The following is a 22,224-nucleotide window of genomic DNA, read 5'->3' on the forward strand; positions in this document are numbered from 1 at the left end:
GACTGCCCACGCAGAGCATACACAGGCGACCCTATAGACTTTGTAATGGCAACCGAAGGGTCAATCGAATATATAAAAAAATTGGACATCTGTTTGTGATGCATTGTATAATGCATAAATCTAAATATATTCTGTGATATACTTAAGCCATACGCTAAATAAATAAAAACCATTTTAATTTTATTAAATTGGTGGATTCTGCATCTGAGACTCTTCAATTTGTTTAAAAAGATTTTATTACCTCCCTCAGGAGAGTTTTTCATTCAGTTATTCACGTCGAGTCGGACAACTTGTCTAGTTCGGAAAATTTTCAGGAGGGGGCGTTTCGTAGATATAGAGGTTTCTATACTTTGATGCATCCGACAACTGGAGTACTCTTAAAAATTTGTCGGGCAATATTACCAGTTAATTGTATATATTTCTCTCAAACAATCTTAAAAAAAAATCATCTGTGAGCGTAAAATTTTATGACTCTTTATAATGCGTGTCATCACAGTCATAAATATCATAAATGGGGATTTTTTAGAGGATTGTTTGATAAAAATACTTACAAAATAAGTTCTCAATCCAGTAGCACAGAAAACGCCAATAAATATCGTTCTCATACCACTAGATTGATAACAGATGGAAGTTCTCTGGTTACTACCACCGTGACTTTCAAAAATTGTAAGCCATACGAGACGAACATTAAGATGAGGGAATTTTAAATAATTCACGTCCCATCTGCTCAGCGTGGTAAAGTTCCAACGAGAATGCTTCCTAAGTACTCCACAAAATTCCCACTTTAAACATTTTTAAAAATACTTACAATTTATTGGTAATATTATGCCACAAATTTTTAAGGGTACTTTGAATAAAAACTGAATAAAATAACTAAAAAAGTCTCATGAGGGAGGTAAGAGGTAATATCCTTTTTTAAATGGTGGGCCCACGGACTATTAAGGTTGATATTAAAATTAGCAATTCGTCACTCTGTTGCGGTTCTGTTTGGTTTTTAGCGTGGGTTATTAAACTTGCATTAAAACATACACTTTGTAATTACCAACTGTATAAAACAGTTTAACTAAGTAGGTGAACATAAAATAAACATTAATCTTCACTGATTTACTTCAACTTGACATGTTTTCCTGAAAACACTGGCCCGCGTTTTAAAACTTTTTTGCTAAGTCAAAAGTTTTATAGGTGGTTTTATACAGTGCATTCTAAAAGTGTGGAACTTAATTATTTTCAGAGTTAAAGCTCTGACAGGTCGATTTTTATTTTTAAATGATGACTTTTGACGTATAGTACATAATAGTGACGTCATCGACTTGGGCGTGATGACGTAATCGATGATTTTGAAAGGTGATTAAATTCTCTATTCAGTAAATAAACATTAACATCATTATTTATACAGGGTGGCCAAAAAATAATTTTTGAATTAAAATAATTGACGCAAAAAGAAGAATGTATGTAATTTATTTAATTCAAAATACATTTTACTGATGCCGCATAATATAAAAAAATGTTTATTTCATAAATAAACATGATTTTTGCTTAAATTAAATGTCAAACAGTCACACACCTGCCTCTTGGCAGTTTGAACATTTAATTTAAGCGAAAAGCAATGTTTATTTGTTAAATAAACATTTTTTTCTCTTTTCTGACAGCAGTAAAATGTATTTTGAATTAAGTAAATTACATAAATATATTCTTTTTTTGCGGCAATTAATTTAATTCAAAATAGTTATTTATAAAACAGTTCGTGAAGTATGCTTTTTGCGAACACACGCGATATTTAGAGCACGAGCGACAGCGGAGCGAGTGCTATACATCGCGTAAGTTCGCAAAAAGTTCTTCACGCACAGTTTTATACAATATTTTATCTACTCTACCATAAACAAATAAAAAAACTGTAACTCTTTGTCACTGGAATTCATTTCTATTCTACAATTTTTAGAACTTTGACATTTAAAAATTCTGACTTCTTTCAAACCACAAAACTGTCAAAACTTTTGTCGTAATTTATTGCTCATAATGTCATCACCGTGACAACGAGAACGTTAAGGATCTTTGATTATATGAAAGTGTGTTAAAAACAGTGCCAAAAAATAAGTCCCATTTAAAATACATTGTTACTTCACGCACACTTTAAACACTTCACTCACTGCTATCTAAAATGACAGTTTTCACAAACTAAAAACTAAAAACACACCTGGTATAAATAATGATGTTAATGTTTATATTACTGAATAGAGAATTGAATTACCTTTCAAATGAGCTACCACACGACCCCTACTCCCATTTAAAAAATCATCGATGACGTCATCATGCCTAAATCAATGATGTCACTATTATGAGATATACGTCAAAAAATCCTAATTTAAAAATAAAAATCGACCATTCAGAGCTTTAACTCTGAAAATAATTAAGTCATGAAATAATAGACCATTCCAGACTTTACGAATACACTGTATATTTAGTTTGAATTCAAAAATATGACTTAATTTGTTCGATCGGGTCAGATTCTTAGAGAAACTATTTCATAACTTTAATGCTCTTGGTGCACGTAGATGCACTTTCTCAGCTCACATTTGGGCTACTTCCCTGAAAACGGCGGGGATTACAGTGAGGAGCAAAGGAAAGGCTTTCATCAGAATATTCAAGTAATGGAAGATATATACCAGGGCCGCTGGGATGTGAATATGCTTGCAAGCTATTGCTGGTGTCTTAAGAGAGACGTTACAAATATGAAAACACCGCAAGCCAATGAAATTAGCTTCATGAAATATAATTTAGACGTAAAATATTTTCTAATTGTGCCAATGTGATTTAACAAAACAAAATATAGAACTATAACATAGTTGACAGTTGACATATATTTGAAGGGAGCTTTTTGTAGAACTATCATCATTATGGAGCGGATTTATATGCGATCAATTTTGATGAAATATGCGCATATATATGCGGTAAAAAATTACGAAATATGCGCAAGATATGCACAAAAATTCAAAAAATGCGCATTTCGAGAAACCACAAATTTTCTGTTCTATTCTATTCTAGGGGGTTCTTTTATAGGGGGGGGGGGTGGCAATCTTAGTTATTATCTTTCAAATAAAATCATTTTTTTTATATATGCAATTTATTCCCAGTTTTTACAAAAACTGCTACCAATAGTTACCTATTTAAATTTTAAAATAAAACAACAATATCACTATAAATTATCTTCGATTATAATTCACTACAATGTGCTTTTCCAAATTCTTTACGAGGAAACATATTCTTTGATCACATAAAATATTTTTATAACTTGAAAAACTCCTTTCAACATCAATAGAAGTAATTGGGGCGTATTTAAAATAACTTGTTAATTTCCGTTAGAAAATCGTAAAACTATGGTTAAAGGTGTAAATTCTCTTAACAATAGAGGATTTAAAAGAATTACCAGAATTATAGGTACCTACTAAATATAATAAAAGTAAATAAAATTCGGATTTCCGGATAAACCATCCTTCATCACTACAAGGACAACCTACAATCATTTTATAACGGCGTACTATAAGCACTACTACTTAAGTACTTTGTGTAAAGATCGGGTATTTTCTAAGAAAAAATGAAAGGCAGTGAATGAGCCGTCTCTCTTCAGGTAGTTCTAGAATTAATAAATATATGAAGGGCTTAATGTGAAACAATGACAAGCCTCAAAAAGGTAAAAGTGAGATATTTGACTTTGAATGTTAAAAATAATATTAAAAAATCCAGTAACAACTTTTATTATTTTAGTTTAGATATTTCGATGCATCATGCCCTATGAGATCATAGTTGACAACAATATTAATAAAATTACTTGAAACTCGAGAAAAAACAGCATTTATTTAAAAAAAAATGTGGCATGTTACCTTACTCCATTAATAATAAATACCCAAATTTTAGATATATGTAGATTCAGAATTTTCTATTATTGACTGAGTTCGTGGTGGTTTCAACCCTATACGTGTTAAACAGTGTTTATTTCTTTGTCTCCATCAACTTGTTGGAATTTTTGACGGGTGTGTTTGGTTTTGTCCTTTTTATTGACGAACCTTGTTCATTATCCTACAACCAAATGCAATAATATAACAAGCCACGTCATAAGCCACTACATTAATCTTGAATGGTAATAATGTGACAAGCCACATTTAGGAAAAAAATTACATATCGCTGTATTTTCATTACTTGAGTCACTTCTAGATTGTACATAGTCAGGGTTACGGTCACTGTCATCGAATGTCAAGTCAACTTACTATTTTTCTTGCTAGAATCATCAGAACTCAATAATTATCCGAATTGCTTCCGTCCATGTTCGCCATTTTGATGAGTAGATACTAGAGACAAACTAGACCTATGCAATAGTGTGACCATAGATTTATCGGGCCATCTATTAACGAAGGGCTGAGATAATTTGTTAGTGGCTTGCTATACTATTACTTTAACCAAGAATAACACTAACTTGTTTTGAAATCATGTGTGGCTTGTCATTGTTTCACATTAACCCCTTCATATATACATACGACAGCCTGTGCGGGGAAATATTTTGTGTTCAATTAAAAAATTTAAAATTTTTTTGGACTTAAATGCTTTTAAATAGGCACAAAATATGCATGTTTCTTTAAAAATATGCAAAATTCAGTAAAGTTCTCAAATATGCTAAATATGCATGCAATATGCATTTAGCATAAAATCCGCTCCCTAATCATCATTTTCTTCAAATTATGCTGTGTTTGTTCCAAAGTTTGGTAACCATCAAGAGTGCGTACTATCTGTATAACCAAATAGTTATCAATAGTCCTGAACCATTTGCGCAGATTTTTTAACCAGGACTCCTTCCTATAGGGCTTTTCATCGATTGTCATTTGTTTCGAGCTTCTGTCACGTGTCACATAATATTAATATAGCTACGCCATACGTCTTTGGTTTGTATCATTTGTATATACCAATAACGTATGATGTAGATATATTAATATTATGTGACACATGACAAAAGCTCGAAACAAATGACTGTGAATGAAAAGCCCTATTGAATTTCTTCTACTCATCTTTGTCGTAGTTTGGGTGGTGCAATGTTGCTTAAAACCGGGAGTCATTGAGTTTTAGAATAATTCCTTCGCTTTCTATGTTTAGTCTGCGGTTTACTTCTCGGGTTTTCTTCTGCCTTTGTAGGATTTTGTTGAAAGAACCATTTGGTAAAATATTGAGTAATTTTTTCTTTCTTCTTCTTTAGGTGCCGTCTTCTCAGCGAAGGTTGGCGATGACTTCTGCAAGGTCTTCTCTATTTTGGACTTTTATTATTAACCTTTAACTACCCGCGCATCAAGTTATAACATAACTACACGCGTGGCGTACTTTATACGCCACAAGAAAATACACTTAAAAACAGCGGATTTGTTTATTTTTTTTTAAATACACTTAGTTGTTTGTTATAAACCTTATTTGGCATCAGTGAATACTTGGAGTTCCTTCTCAGTAAGCCAATTGAGATTTATAACTGGAATCATGGAATAACTGAATTCCATGATAAATAAAATTATAGGTCTGGATCCCGCGAATGAAAAAAAAGTTGATTAATAGCAAGCTGAAAATTTGTTAATAGCTTAAGGGTGTCTAGTCAGATAAACTTTGATATATGGGAACACTGGAACAGAAGCAGATTTAATTGTGGAACAGATTAAAAATTTGGAACGGTCACACAACGAAAAGGGCACATTTATTTTGTCCGACAGAACAGATTTAAACTATCCGAACAGAGATTAAACTCTCATGCAAACATCAGACTGCTATTTTTCACCTGTCATAATTCCTGTCATTTGACATATTGTACATGTTCCACTCACTAAAACGCCCATTTTGTGAAAAATAGCTGTCTGATCTTTGCATGAGAGTTCAATCTCTGTTCGAAGAGTTTAAGTCTGTTCTGTCGTACAAAATACATGTGCCGTTTTCGTGGTCTGACCGTTCCAAATTTTTAACCTGTTCCACAATTAAAACTTCCTCTGTTCCAGTGTTCCCATATATCAAAGTTTGTCAGACTAGACACCCTTAAGCTATTAACAAATTTTCAGCTTGCTATTAATCAACTTTTTTTCATACGCGGGATCCAGACCTATTACTAATAAAAAATTTTTTGAAATGTGATTTTTTACAGGAGAAAAAGTATTGTTTATAAAGAAAAATATATTTTATGGCATAATGACTAAAAAAAACAATTGAAATATGTCTTTATATTACTTTTATTAATATAATCGTGGCGTATATTGTCCATCACCGGAAACAACAAATAATAAACTGTAAATTACGATCATCCCAGAACCCCGAATATAACGAAACTAAAACCAAATTGTAAAACACATTCCAGTGATAGGTTAGAGAGATAAACAAGGCCAAAAATTAAATTTTTAAATATATTTGCAGTAGAATTCTTATATCTGGCGTACAAAATACGCCAGCGTGTGTAGTTAAAGGTTTTAATTTTGATTGAAGTCTAATCCAATCCACTCTTTGATGTTGCGTAACCAGGTCATTTGTCGTCTACCCGGGCCGCGTCTGCCGTCTATTTTCCCTTCTATAATAAGTTGAAGGAAGTTACACCTGTCGTGTCTAAATATATGTCCAAGATAAGATGTTTTACGTTTCTTGATAATTTCTATGAGTTCACATTATTCTCTATTCAGACGCCTTAAAACTTCTTCATTTCTAACGTGGTCGGTTCATGGAATAAAATACCCACATCTCAAGGCTCTCTATAATAATAATATAATAATAGGATTTATTTAGCTTTTTAGCTATTACATTACAAATAAACATTTACATATATTTAAACAAATATAACTTAAAAACGAAAAATCAACTAATTCTTAAAATACAATTTTTTTTAACCTACTTTTGAAGACTTTAACATTTGGTGAATCTTTTATGCTAGATGGTAGACTGTTGTATATTCTTAGTCCTTCAACAAAAAGAGTTTTTTCCATGGCACTTGTATTGAACCTTTCAATATGATAATTATCAAATCTTAAATTATACTGACCTAACAAAAGTGATCTTTTAATGACATAATTATTGAAGTATTGAGGAGCTTGCTTGTTAATAAATTTAAATATTAACACCAAACATGACTCAGTAATAAGCTGATTAATAGGGAGCGGATTTTATGCTAAATGCATATTACATGCATATTTCGCATATTTGAGAACTTTACTAAATTTTGCATATTTTTAAAGAAACATGCATATTTTGTGCCTATTTAAAAACATTTAAGTCCAAAAAAATTTTAAATTTTTTAATTCGACACAAAATATTTCCCCTCACAGGCTGTCGTATTTATTAATTCGAGAACTACCTGAAGAGAGACGGCTCATTCACTGCCTTTTATTTTTTTTTTTAGAAAATACCCGATCTTTACACAAAGTACTTATGGTGCTTATAGTACGCCGTTATAAAATGATTGTAGAATGTTAAAGTGATGAAGGATGGTTTACATTTTTTATTTACTTTTATTATATTTAGTAGGTACCTATAGTTCTGATGATCCTTTTAAATCCTCTATTGTTAAGAGAATTTACACCTTTAACCATAGTTTTATGATTTTCTAACGGAAATTAACAAGTTATTTTAAATACGCCCCAATTACTTCTATTGATGTTGAAAGGAGTTTTTCAAGTTATAAAAATATTTTATCTGATCAAAAAATATGTTTCCTCGTGAAGAATTTGGAAAAACACATTGTAGTGAATTATAATCGAAGATATATTTATAGTGATATTCTCGATTTATTTTAAATAGGTAACTATTGGTAGCAGTTTTTGTAAAAATTGTGAATAAATTGCATTTAATATAAAAAAAATAATTTTTTAATAGAACAGAAAATTTGTGGTTTCTCGAAATGCGCATTTTTTGAATTTTTGTGCATATTATTATCTTGCGCATATTTCGTAATTTTTTACCGCATATATACGCGCATATTTCATCAAAATTTATCGCATATAAATCCGCTCCCTACTGATTAACATCTAAAAAATTTAATGTTTCCAGCATAAAGTTTATAGAGGTATACTTGCTACATCCAAGGACAATTCTCATAGCTTTATTTTGAAGCAACTGCAAACGATATACCTGTTCATTTGAACATGAAATAAACAGTGACATACAATAATTAAAATGCGGAAATATTATTGTATTATACACAACCTTCCTAGACTATCGGGAAAGCCCTTTAGATATTCTAGAGAAGTAACCGATTTTTTTACCAATTTTTTTACACAGAAAATTTATATGTTTGGTAAAATTTAACTGTGGATCAAATAAAATTCCAAGATATTTAATTTCATCTACATAACTTATTATATCTTCACCTATTTTAATACTAAAATTTCCTTGATTAAATTTAGAACAATTTATCTTAGTACCCAAAATCATACACTTAGTTTTTTGAGCATTTAGTTTCAATTTATTTGCCATCAACCAATTATTAAGAATATCTAATTCATCATTTATTGTTTGAACTAAATTATTAAAATCCAGAGACAGAAATTAATGTATCATCTGCAAACAGATTTACAAATGAATTTTTAAGATAGAGATGTAGATTATTTATATATAAAACAAATAATAATGGTTCAAGAACGCTTCCTTGGGAACTCCATATATAGTACCTATTTCGTCTGAAATATTATTATTTACTTTAGTTTTTTGACATCTACCGTTTAGATAATTTTCTAGCCATTTGAACACAACTCCAGTTATTCCATAATTTTTGCATTTCGTTAATAACATCTGCCTGTCTATTGTTTCAAAAGCCCTTTTTAAATCTACAAAGACACTAATTACTATTTTACCGTCATCTATATCTTTCTTCCATGTGTTACATACTAACTGGCATGCAGTTTCAGTAGAGTGCCTACATCTAAAACCAGATTGATTTACAAACAGCAAATTATATTCATTTAAATAGTTAAATAAGTGATCATAAACTAATAATTCAATGATTTTTTCGATTATCGGAAGTAAATTAATCGGCCTAAAATCTTCAAATGCCTGTGGTTTACTTATTATTGGTACAGGTATTATGGCACTACATTTTAATACTGACGGCAGAACTCCTGCTTGCAGGCAGGTATTAACTATATTTAACAATGGGTAACCAACCACTGAAAATATCCCTTTCAACAGTGACACTGTTAGAATATCGTCACCAGTTGCTTTATTTTTTAAACTACTTACCACTTTATGCAATTTACCAAGTGAAATGATGGGAAAAGGATCAATCTGAGAAACAATATCAAGCTGTATTTCAGAAAAATTTGAGGATCTAGGAATATTTTGAGCAATCCCCTCAATACTATCAAAGTAAAACTTATTTAAGTCTTTAGTAACATTTAACCTACTATCTAATATGCTAAAATTCGATGTATTATTACTACTATTTACAATTTCTTTTAAAGTACTCAACATTCTTTTACTGTCATAGCGACATTGATCAATTTTTTGCTCGTAAAATATTTTTTCCTTTCTTCTAATTAAAGTAACAACTTCATTCCTCTTCCGTTTGTACCGTTGAAAATCTAATGGATTATTCGTATACCGAAATGTTGAAAAACAGATGTCTCTCTCTCTTTGTAAATTTCGTACTTCTTCATCAATCCAATAACTACTCTCTAAACGTCGGCGTCGTAACGAGCTGAATGTTAACGTCCATGTTTCCGTGCCGTGTAATAGTATACACTATACAGGGTGTTTGGTAAAGAATGGGCCATAGCTTAACCTTAGAGTCCTAAAATTAAAATGGACCGATTTAAGCTAACTTACCTTAGTACCAAAGTTGAAATTAATCGAAATACAGGGTGTCAAAATTAAACTTTTATTTTATTTATTCTTGAATATTTCCTAACAGGCATGGGATATAGACACGAAATTTGGTAAGCGGGGGTTTTTTGGGATGAGAAATCTAAATTCACCATCAAAAATGATGTATTACCCAGAGGGCGCCACATACGCCTTTGGGCGCTAATTTAACAGGTTTAATTTTTTGACTACCCACTCTACATAGTTCTTGAATCAAAACTTTCATTCTTTTAATATTTTTACTTTAAAATGTTATACTTAGAGAGCGGAATATATGCAACACAACATTAGCAAAATATGCGCATATATATGCATTACTTTTACTACAAATATGCAGGTATTTTTTCTAAATTTGTTTAAATATACAAATACATATTAAAAATACTCAAAAATAAAACAATATATTAAGTCGTAAGATCTTCAGAAAAGTTGCCTTCAAAAATACATACAACTTTCCTCAAACAATCGAAGCCCTCATTTTTTTCTAAAACATTTTTTAATTTATTTCTAATTGTAATCCCTGTATTTCCGGGAATTTTTTGACAATGAGCAGAAAAAGTGTTAACAAGATTAACCGAATCACTTAATTGTAAATTCCTTTGTTCTAATGACTTTATTAGATCTGGTAAAAAACTAAAATTAACTTTTATGAACATAAGTTCTTTAGCAATTTGTACGTTACTTAAAGAACAAAGTACGTTACTTAAGCTGAAGAACAAAAGCGGAATTGTCTACAATTTGATGGATTTTTGTATTTTGATGCTTCTCTCTATGTCCGTCTTTATAGAAGTAAAAGCGAATTTGTCGAATAAAAACACTCTTTCCAGAAAAATTTCTTTTGTGGGACATGATGCTTTTGTTTGTCAGTTCCTCATTTAAAAAATGAAATGTGAAAATGAATGTAACTTACGATTTTGGAACAGGCCTTGCAAAATACTTTGTCTCCACTTAGCTTTAACTCGGGAAAACACTTTATCCAAGCACTTTTTTGAATGGTAGACATATTTAAATTTAATATATACCAATCACTTCAAAAACACTAAATACGATACAACGTTTACTTTAAACAAATGTTGGCCGGAAACTGACAAAATAATTATTAGACCCTTAAAAGCAGGTAGTTACCTACGACTTGCTACGCTAATAAAATAATATTTTTCTAGGAACACCCATAATTGTTAAATTCAGGTAGTAATGGGAAAGTCCAGATGAGCGATAGATAGATAAATAACGAGCTCGTTCATATCGAAGTTATAAAATTCCAACTAAGAGAGGAAAATTTTAAACTTTTATATAATTTATTTTTAAAATATGCAAAATAAATCGTGTTTAGCTTAAATATGCAATGTTGTGTTTGTTGTCTGAAAATATGCAATATATGCATCTATATGCACTTTGCATATATTCCGCTCTCTAGTTATACTACATTCATCTCATCTTCTTTGACAAGGTTTTGACAACCTTGTCAAAGAATTAATTTGTGTATGTATTTTCATATTAATTAAATTAATTGATTAAGATTTGGTAATTTTTTAAAGCCTCTCAGAAAAAATATTGTTCCTAACTCTTGCAGAAAGTCTCTTTTCCGAACTCGACTGCTTGCCGAACTCCCTCTTCGCGTCGTTCGGCAAACTGCAGTCGCGTGCGGAAAAGAATGACTTTTTGCACTTGTTAGGAAAATAACTATACAGGGTGTTTGGTAAAGAATGGGCCATAGCTTAACCTCGGGTTCCTGAGGTTAAAATAGGCCGATTTAAGCTAACTTACCTTAGTACAAAGTTTATAATAACCGCGATACAGGGTGTCAAAGTTAAACTTTGTTTTTATTTATTATTGAATATTTCCTAACAGGCATGAGATATCAACACAAAATTTGGTATGTGGGGGATTTTTGGGACAAGAAACTAAATCCCCTACCAAAAATTATGTGTTGCCCAGAGGGCGCCACATACGCCTTTCAGCATTCATTTAATACGTTCAATTTTTTTGTCCGTCACTTCGTATAATTTTGACATTAAAATTTTTATTCCCCTATTAATTTAACTTAAAAAAGGTATACCTTTTTTATCTCCCTAAACTCAACCGTTTTCGAGATAAACGCATTTTAAATCTGCGAGGCAACATAAATTTTTGAATAATGTCATTGTAGTTATACCCAAAAAATAAAAGACCTGGATCCCGCGTACCAAAAAAAGTTGATAAATAGCAAGCTGAAAACTTGTTAATAGCTTAACGGTGTCTAGTCGGACAAACCTTAATGTACGGGAACACTGGAACAGGGGAAGTTTTAATTGTGGAACAGTTTAAAAATTTGGAACGTCAGATTACGAAAATGTTCCATGTATTTTGTCGGACAGAACTTCCAATTAATTTGTTACCATTTCATTAAACTCTCGTGCAAAAATCAGACTGGTGTTTATTACCAACTAAGCGTTTTGATGAGTGGAACACGAAGAACTTATCAAATGACAAGAATCATGTTGGTTAGCAATAGCAGTCTGATTTTTGGATGAGAGTGTAATGAGAGGGTAACAAATCAATTGAATGTTCTGTCCGACAAAATACATCGAACGTTTTCGTAATCTGACGTTCCAAATTTTTAAACTGTTCTACAATTAAAACTTCACCTGTTCCAGTGTTCCCATACATCAAAGTTTGTCCGAATAGACACCGATAAGCTATTAACAAATTTCCAGCTTGCTATTAATCAACTATTTTTTGGTACGCGGGATCCAAGTCTATAACTTAAAACCATAAAAATTTCCAAAAACGTATCGCAAATATTTGCGATGCAATGACATAAATATGAGAACTGGAACAAAAGTTGATTTTTCGGGTGTAACTACAATGATATGCAAAAAATTATGTTGGTATCCCAGATTTAAAATGCGTTTATCTCGAAAACAGTTGAGTTTAGCGAGGTGATTGTAGTATACCTTTTTTAGGTATAAATATTAAGAGAATAAAATTTTTTATTCAAAAAGTATGTAGAGTGGGGGATACAAAAAGTTGAACGTATTAAATGAGCGCTGAAAGACCCTTCAGCGCCCGTATGTGGCGCCCTCTGAGTGGTACATAATTTTTGGTGGCGAATTTAGATTTCTCATCCCAAAAAAACCCGCTTACCAAACTTCGTGTTTTTATCCCATGCCCCTCAGGAAATATTCAAGAATAAAAATAAAATAAAAGTTTAACTTTGACACCCTGTATTTAAATATTTTCAACTTTCAGACTAATGTAAGTTAGCTTAAATGGACCTACTTCAACCTAAGAAATACGAGGTTAACCTATGGCCCATTCTTTACCAAACACCCTGTATATGTACTTTATCATTCGGTATCGTAGGGGCAGATCAATATTACGGGTAGTGAGTAACTGTCGCATCTTTAAGGTGGTTCTTGCCTGTTCTATTCTACATTTAACCTCTTGTTCTTGGTCTAAGGTTTCATGTATCTAACATCCTAGGTTAACTTTTTCACTTGTTCAACTATACTAAATTTACAATCAAGATGCAATAGAAATAAACAAACCAAGACCCGTTAACTGCTACTAGGAGCACTCCCGAATTATAATTTACAATGTATACAGGGTGGTTCATCTTATTCGCCTCGGTCTCTGTACGGAAAACCACTTGATATTTTAAAAAAATTTCTTCATACAAATATACATGGCCTTTAATACTACAATCTAAAAATTATGTGAATTATACAGGGTGCTCCAAGAAAGAGTGGTATATCAAAGTTATATTTTTTCTTATGGAATGCCCTATATCTGATGACATTATTGAATTAACCTTAAAAAATAAGCTATACTTTCATAAAGGTTCCCTATACCTAAATACAGGGTGTTTTGATTTATTTAGATTTATATAAAAATGTAAGGTTTTAGAAAAAAATAAATATTTACGAATCTAAGAAGCAGTAACAAATTATTTCTTGGATCTTAATAACAGACTATTTAGCATACTTAAACAGATGCTTATTGCAACAAAATTTCTTACAGGGTGGTCAAAATATGAGATTGTTCTATTAACAAATTCAAGCTGTAATAACTTACTTATTTTAAATGGAACACCCTATATCTTACTAGTCTATCGCGTAGAAAATTTAATTAGCTTTCAATTTGTATTAGGGTTTCCTATACCTATTTTTTACAGGTTGGTCAAAATATTAGATTGTTCTATTAACAAATTCAAGCTGTAATAACTTACTTATTTTAAATGGAACACCCTGTATCTTACTAGTCTATTGCGTATAAAATTTACTTAGCTTTCAAGTCTAATTAGGGTTTCCTATACCTATCTCCCTTCATTTTTTAAATATTTAAAGATTTCCTAATTTGTAAGCTTTAAAAATCAGAATTAAATACCTATGTCGTGGTTATGTACAACACATCATCAACACCGCCAATATACTTAAATATCTTAGTCAAGATAGTTTCATTAATAAAATTCACATTATTATCATTTAATCACACAGAGTGTTCTTATTTTAAATGACATACTCGATATTCTATTCTTTATAATGGAAGATATTTAAAATCTCTACAATTCCATGTAAATATTCTCAATACACATGTTATTTTGTAAATATAAATTCCATGTTATTCTGTAAATACCAATTTTTACATATTTTTGTACAATAGGCTCGTTTTCGTCAAAGTAGCCATTGCATTTAATTGCTTGTAATTGCGATTCAAGGATTCAAACAAAAAGTGGTGTTCTTAAATTTACTTAATAACCGTTGGGTTAAGATATGGAAAATATTTATACGGAATGAAATATAATTTAAATATCTTCCAGAATACGGCATCTAATATAGGGTATGCAGTTTAATATAAACATATTATTCAATGTCACATGTAGGCCAAAATCAACTAAAATAATACAACACTCTGTGTGACTACATGATAACAATGAAAATTTAATTAATGACAGTATCTTGTCTAAGTATATTGCTGGTGTTGGTGATGTGGTACATAAACACGACATAGGTACTTAATTCTAATTTTTAAAGCTTACAAATTAGGAAATCTTTAAATATTTAAAAAATGAAGGGAAATAATAAGAATTGAAAGCTAAGTAAATTTTCTACGCGATAGACTAGTAAGATACAGTGTGTTCCATTTAAAATAAGTAAGTTATTACAGCTTGCATTTGTTAATAGAACAATCTAATATTTTGACCACCCTGTAAAAAGATAGGTATAGGAAACCCTAATAAGAATTGAAAGCTAAGTAAATTTTCTACGCGATAGACTAGTATGATTCAGGGTGTTCCATTTAAAATAAGTAAGTTATTACAGCTTGAATTTGTTAATAGAACAATCTAATATTTTGACCACCCTGTAAAAAGATAGGTATAGGAAACCCTAATAAGAATTGAAAGCTAAGTATATTTTCTGCGCGATAGACTAGTAAGATATAGGGTGTTCTATTTAAAGTAAGTGAGGTATTACAGCTTGAATTTGTTAATAGAACAATCTAATATTTTGACCACCCTGTAAAAAGATAGGTATAGGAAACCCTAATACAAATTGAAAGCTAATTAAATTTTATACGTGATAGACTAGTAAGATATAGGGTGTTCCATTTAAAATAAGTAAGTTATTACAGCTTGAATTTGTTAATAGAACAATCTCATATTTTGACCACCCTGTAAGAAATTTTGTTGCAATAAGCATCTGTTTAAGTATGCTAAATAGTCTATTATTAAGATCCAAGAAAAAATTTGTTACTGCTTCTTAGATTCGTAGATATTTATTTTTTTTCTAAAACCTTACATTTTTATAAAAATCGAAATAAATCAAAACACCCTGTATTTAGGTATAGGGAACCCTTATGAAAGTATAGCTTATTTTTTAAGGTCAATTTAATAATGTCATCAGATATAGGGCATTCTATAAGAAAAAATATAACTTTGATATACCACTCTTTTTTGGAACACCCTGTATAATTCACATTAATTTTAGGTTGTAGTATTAAAGGCCCTGTATATTTCTGTGAAGAATTTTTTTTAAAATATCAAGTGGTTTTCCGTACAGAGACCGAGGCGAATAAGATGAAGCACCCTGTATAATATATTGTAAATCCCAAATCATGATTTCCAAAGTTTATACATTGTAAATTATGATTCGGGAGTGCCCCTAGTAGCATTTGTCGTGTCTTGGTTTGTTTATTTCTAGTGCATCTTGAATGTAAATTTAGTTTAGACTGTTTTTGACTAATATGTTTATGACGGCCGTGTGCTTTTTTGAAATTACCGTTGTTTTAGTTTTTTGTTTACAGTCACCTTAAGGCCATATAGTTCTCCTTCTCGCAGTAATTTGGTTATCAGAATTTGAATTTCTTCTTCACTGCCATCAATTAGTACTGTATCATCGGCTTACCTGATGTTGTTCACGATTTTTCCATGGCTTTTTATTCCTTCTTGTGCTCGATCTAGAGCTGGTGCAAAGATTTCCTCTAAGTACAAGTTGAATAATAATGGTGACAGTATACAACCTTGTTTTTTTTTTCTTTACTCACCTAAAACTCTTACAGTATTACGTTTTTGCATTTAGAAAAAAAGATTGTCCGATCGAGATTGTAGCAGCTATACGACGATTTTTGTATAAACAATTAAGAAAAGTCTCTATATACACGGTGTTCAAAAAAGAAACAATTTTTGTATGTAATACTCCTTTCAGCATGTTGCAGAAACAACTAATGTAAGCAATATTGATGCTACGACCTAAAATAAAAATTAAAAAAAAATAGATACGATAGAAAAATAGATAGACAAATCGCCATGTTCCCTTAATGTATTTGTATATTTTATAGATTTTAATTACCTTACATCTAAATTTAAAAATCCAATCTGCTTCTTTTCTTGCTATTTTTAAATCACTTCTTGAGATGTAATCAGAGATTACTTAAAAATCAAAAGGTGTTGCTCTAAAAACGTAAACAATCACGTACACATTAAATTACATTTGTTTATAAAGCAATTAGTTAATTAACCTTTCGATAAACGAATATTTCACGCAATTTATGAGGAAACACACACTAAAGTTAAACACAAAACAATTTATTAAAGGACGGAGTCCTTCATTCGATATTGCGGAGTTTAGAACATAAGTTGGGAGCGTGGACCTTTAGTTTTCGCTATTATTCAAAGTGTAGAAAATTAGGTTGAGATAGATCGGAATTTCTATAAATACAAAAATATTAGGTATTACAGAATATAATATAGAAATTGTCACTGAAAATTTTACAATTTTATGGACAATGCTTACGAAGAGCCAGAGAAAAAACAATAACAATATTACAATTGAGTGAAATTACATAAATTGTTAATATTACAAAATAAAAGATAATGAAATAAAGCAACAACAATCTATTGCAACCTTTAAATAGATTGTACATTGCATAATGCAACCTTAGGAAATACTAAGTTTAATCTACTGCATAATATGGTACTCAAATATAAATAAAATTACTTTAGTTAGGTACTTTTACATAAGGCTAGGTACTGCAATTACTTAGTTATACAGGGTGTTTCATTAATAATTGTCCATATTGTAACTGGAGAAACCTTAGCATAAAATACGAAGATTTAACCTAAAACACTTAAATAAAATGTGGTTCTTTATTGAGTTACAGGGTGTTTTATCTAAAAATTTAAAAATTATTTTTGCTCAGAATTTTCAAACTGTTCGACGTATCCTTTTTATACTTAGCAGGAAGTATAGGTACTGTACAAACTACTAAATTATGTTAAACAAACGTTTCTGGCTATTACCAGAGGCGTACGACGGGGGAAAGTGAATGGTTGACCCTTTCCAAATTCTACGCCACTGGCGAAATTGCTATTTTAGTTCAATTTTTGGATTCTCCAATACTTTATGTGAAAATAATATACTCTTCATTCGTAACGATAAAATCATTAGTTTTCGAGATCTTTGAAGTTAAAAATGAAACGACACGGTTATTTTGATTAAGGTATTGTGTCACTTTATTTTTAATTTCAAATATCTCGATAACTAATCATTTTATCGTTACGAATGAAGAGTATATTATTTACATAAAAAGAATTGCAAAATCAAAAAATTACACTAAAATAGCAATTTCGTTAGTGGCGTAGAATTTGGGAAGGGTCAACCAGCCCCTATCCCCTGTCGTACGCCTCTGGTAGAAGCTAGAAACGTTTATTTATCTTAATTTAGTAGGGTGTACAGTACCTACACTTTCTGATAAGTATGATAAGGATACGCCAAATAGTTTTAAAGTACTGGGTACAAATAATTTTTAAATTTTAATCATATGAATCATATTATCATAAATTAACCAAAATAACTGTGCCGTTTCATATTTAACTTCAAATATCTCGAAAACTAATGACTTTATCGTTACCAATGAAAAGTATATTATTCACGTAGAAAGTATTGCAGAATCTAAAAATGGCACTAAAATAGTAATTCCTCCAGTGGCGTAGAATTTAAGAAGGGTCAACCATCCACCATCCCCTGTCGTACGCCTCTGGTAGTAGATATAAACGTTTGTTTATCACAATTTAGTAGGGTGTCTAGTAGTTGAATTTTCTGCTAAGTATGAAAAGGATACGTCGAATAGTTTTAAAACTGAGCAAAAATAATTTTTAAATTTTTAGATAAAACACCCTGTAACTCAGTAAGGAACCACATTTTATTTAAGTGTTTTAGGTTAATTCTTCGTATTTTGTGCTAAGGTTTCTCCAGTTACTATATGGACAATTATTAATGAAACACCCTGTATACTCACCAGCACAAAATTCCGCCACCCAAAATTTTTGATTAAGTTTGATTTATAACTTTATGATTTGTGCCACGATTTTAAGATTTTTGCACCAGTTTGTAGGTACATGTATTGATATCGTTTGGTATTATTTCGATAACAAAAATTTTTTGCTTGCATGGCATTATACAGGGGTCAATGGAAGCGTTGTATTTTCTCCTAATTTTAAAAAATTCTGTGGAAAAATAGAAGAGCTGATTTTGTTTCATAGTCCTGTCATATTATCACGGAGGCATCACTAAAATTTTGTTGTTTGAATTATCCGAATATCTCTTTTCTTGTAAGAGCTTTATCATTTTTTGTAAATAAAAACACTGAGTTATAAAATATAGGTTGGATCGATAAGAATAGAATGGCCCGCATGCAGCTTAGATCTTAATCCTACTGACCATTTATGGAATGAATTAAAAAAAGCTATTCGCCGTCATCCTAGGCCTCCAGAAAATTTGGTACAGTTATGGCCCTGGTAGAGGAATATCGATATATTCCCCAGGCAAGGATAACACATCTTTATTCGATGCCAAACAGATTGCGAGCAGTCGTTGCTGCAAGAGGTGAAAATACCCGCTATTTAATTGTTTTGTTTTGTTGTTAATTTTGTTTTGTTAATTTTAGTGCTCTTGATAATTTTAATTAAATAAATCTTCAAATCAAGTTTTTATTTACAGCTCTTACAATAAAAGAGATATTCGGATAATAAAAAAAAATGCTTAGTGATACCTCCAGGATAACTCAAAAGGAGTATGAAACAAAATCACCTCTCCAATTTTTCCACAGAATTTTTTAAAGTTAGGAGAAAATACAACGTTTCCATTCACCCCCGTATAATGCCATCTAAGCAAAAGTTCATGTATTAATACATGTACCTACAAACTTATGCAAGAATCTTGAAAATCGGAGTACAAATAATAAAGTTATAGATTGTCAAACTTAATCAACATTTTTGGTGGCGGAATTTTGTGTCGGTGAGTTAAGAAACTGTTCTACTGAATAATATGGTCTTTCAGATAGATAGGCTTTTGTCATTTTACGGAACTTGGGGAAAGATTTGAGTTGTAAAGGAAGTTGGTTGTATAGTTTTTTTGCAGAATATAACATAGATTTCTTTACTAACTCAGTGAGCGAGACAGGCAACATCAAGGGTTGAATTTCTGGCGGAGTAATCATGATTCGGTCTTGCTGGAAAGATATGTAGATGTTTACGAATTAAGCAAACAGTTTCTAAACTATATAAAGGAGGATGTGTTAAAATTCCGTAATCTTTAAAATAGCTTCTGGAATGTGTTATTCTTCTGAGGCCAAAAAGATACCTTCTTGCTCTTTTCTCTAATTTAAAAATAATATCGGATTGGGCAGCTGTACTAGAACTCCAAAAAGGAAGACCATATCGAAGATGCGTCTCGACCACAGTAAAAATATGTTATTTTGGAAGATGCTAAATTGATTTTCGTCGAAATGGATCTTCTTGTATAACAAGATAAAGTTAGTTTCTTACTTTTATGTAGTTAAATCTATTATAAAGGGACCATTTAAGGTTGCTGTCTAAGAAAATACCAAAACTTTTTACAGAATCAATGGTACTGTTCTGGCTGTTATTAAGAAGCAAGGGTTGAAGCGCTCCTTTATAGGATATTTTATTCACGTTAAAAGAGAGTAAATTAGAATCGGACCAGGTTTTTATTGTAACTAGATCAGTTGCATAAAGAATTGCAATATTTGAGTTGCTCCAAGTGATATTGGTATCATCAACAAAAAGAAAAATTTGTCCACTGATTTATTTTTAAGTTAGTGATGCCGATTATAATGATAAGTAAACGTAAATACTGAACCTCGTGTTGTCCCACAAACAATTTTTTGCGACTAGGGTCAGTATAATTTGCTCATACTAGTTGTTTCCTATTCTTTTAGTAAGGTTTAAAACCAATTCAAAGAAATACCTCGAATTCGTAGACATTTTGTTTTTTTTTATCAACAAAATGGTTGCATTTATGGTTGCAATTTGGTTGCAAATTTTCTTTATGGTTGCATTGAAAATGATGTTGAGAAACATTGTGAGTCTATATCAGCATCATTGGATATTTTGTATGAAATATAAACTTTTTTTGAACGTTATTATGTACTAACCGAATAAAACTAAAAAACGCTGGAAATGTGTATAGGAGAAACTGTATTTACTGGCAACAGAGAGGAAAAAACAAATTAAAACGAAAACTTAAATAAACTAATTACCTATATCAACATGTAAATAAATATTCAGGTAAAATTAACTCACGATGGAATACTTTTCCGAAATGAGAATAAATATAGAACTTATCACATTCCTGTATGATGAAGTTTAAATTACCTGCTAAATTAGTTTAAATAAAATATACCCAAAAGGTAAAAAATGTCAAGGGATTGCCTTTAATACTATTTATAATTAGACTTTAGCATGAATGCAAAAAAATTAATACACAACAGTAATTTACATAGACATGTAAAGTGTAGATATAGACAATATTTATACCCATAGTAATGCAGAAATATTTATACAAAAAAACTTACAGAAAAGTAAAAATTTCATTTGCACAATAATATATTGTTCTATTGAAAACTTTAAAAAATAGGTCTGGATCCCGCGTATGAAAAAATAGTTGATTAATAGCAAGCTGAAAATTTGTTAATAGCTTAAGGGTGTCTAGTCGGATAAACTTTGATATATGGGAACACTGGAACAGGGGCAGTTTTAATTGTGGAACAGGTTAAAAATTTGGAACGGTCAGACCACGAAAACGGCACATTTATTTTGTCAGACAGAATAGACTTAAACTCTCCGAACAGAGATTAAACCATCATGCAAAAATCAGACTGCTATTTATCACCTGTCATAATTCCTGTCATTTGACATATTCTACATGTTCCACTCATTAAAACGCCCATTTGGTGATAAATAGCAGTCTGATTTTTGCATGAGAGTTTAATCTCTGTTCGGAGAGTTTAAGTCTGTTCTGTCGGACAAAATAAATGTGCCGTTTTCGTGGTCTGACCGTTCCAAATTTTTAACCTGTTCCACAATTAAAACTTCCCCTGTTCCAGTGTTCCCATACATCAAAGTTTGTCCGATTAGACACCCATAATCTATTAACAAATTTTCAGCTTGCTATTAATCAACTTTTTTTTCATACGCGGGATCCAGACCTAAAATAATCCATATGGATTATAAAATTCCAGAATGTTTTCGATCTGATCAGATCATCATTAGTAAAACATTCTATTTTGCAGTTTAAAAAAGCCCACTATTTTGTATACAGGGTGTCTCGAAAATAGTGCGTTCCTTAAAGGTATAGGTAGAAGGCACAATGTGGAGCAAAAAAGTCATAACATTTTTTTCTAAATTGATCCGTTTGACCAAAAAACGAAAACAAATTTTGATATGCAAATTGAAGTCTGGAAACAACGGGCAACTCAAAAATCTAAAGATTAAAAAAGTAGTTTTGTAGGTCAGTTGCATATGGTAGGTAAAATAATGTAAATATCGACCAAACCCATATCCATTATTTTGCAGGTAGGTACCTACGA

The sequence above is a fragment of the Diabrotica virgifera genome, chromosome 2 (genome assembly GCF_917563875.1).
Source record: "Diabrotica virgifera virgifera chromosome 2, PGI_DIABVI_V3a".
Classification (NCBI taxonomy): Eukaryota; Metazoa; Arthropoda; class Insecta; order Coleoptera; family Chrysomelidae; genus Diabrotica; species Diabrotica virgifera.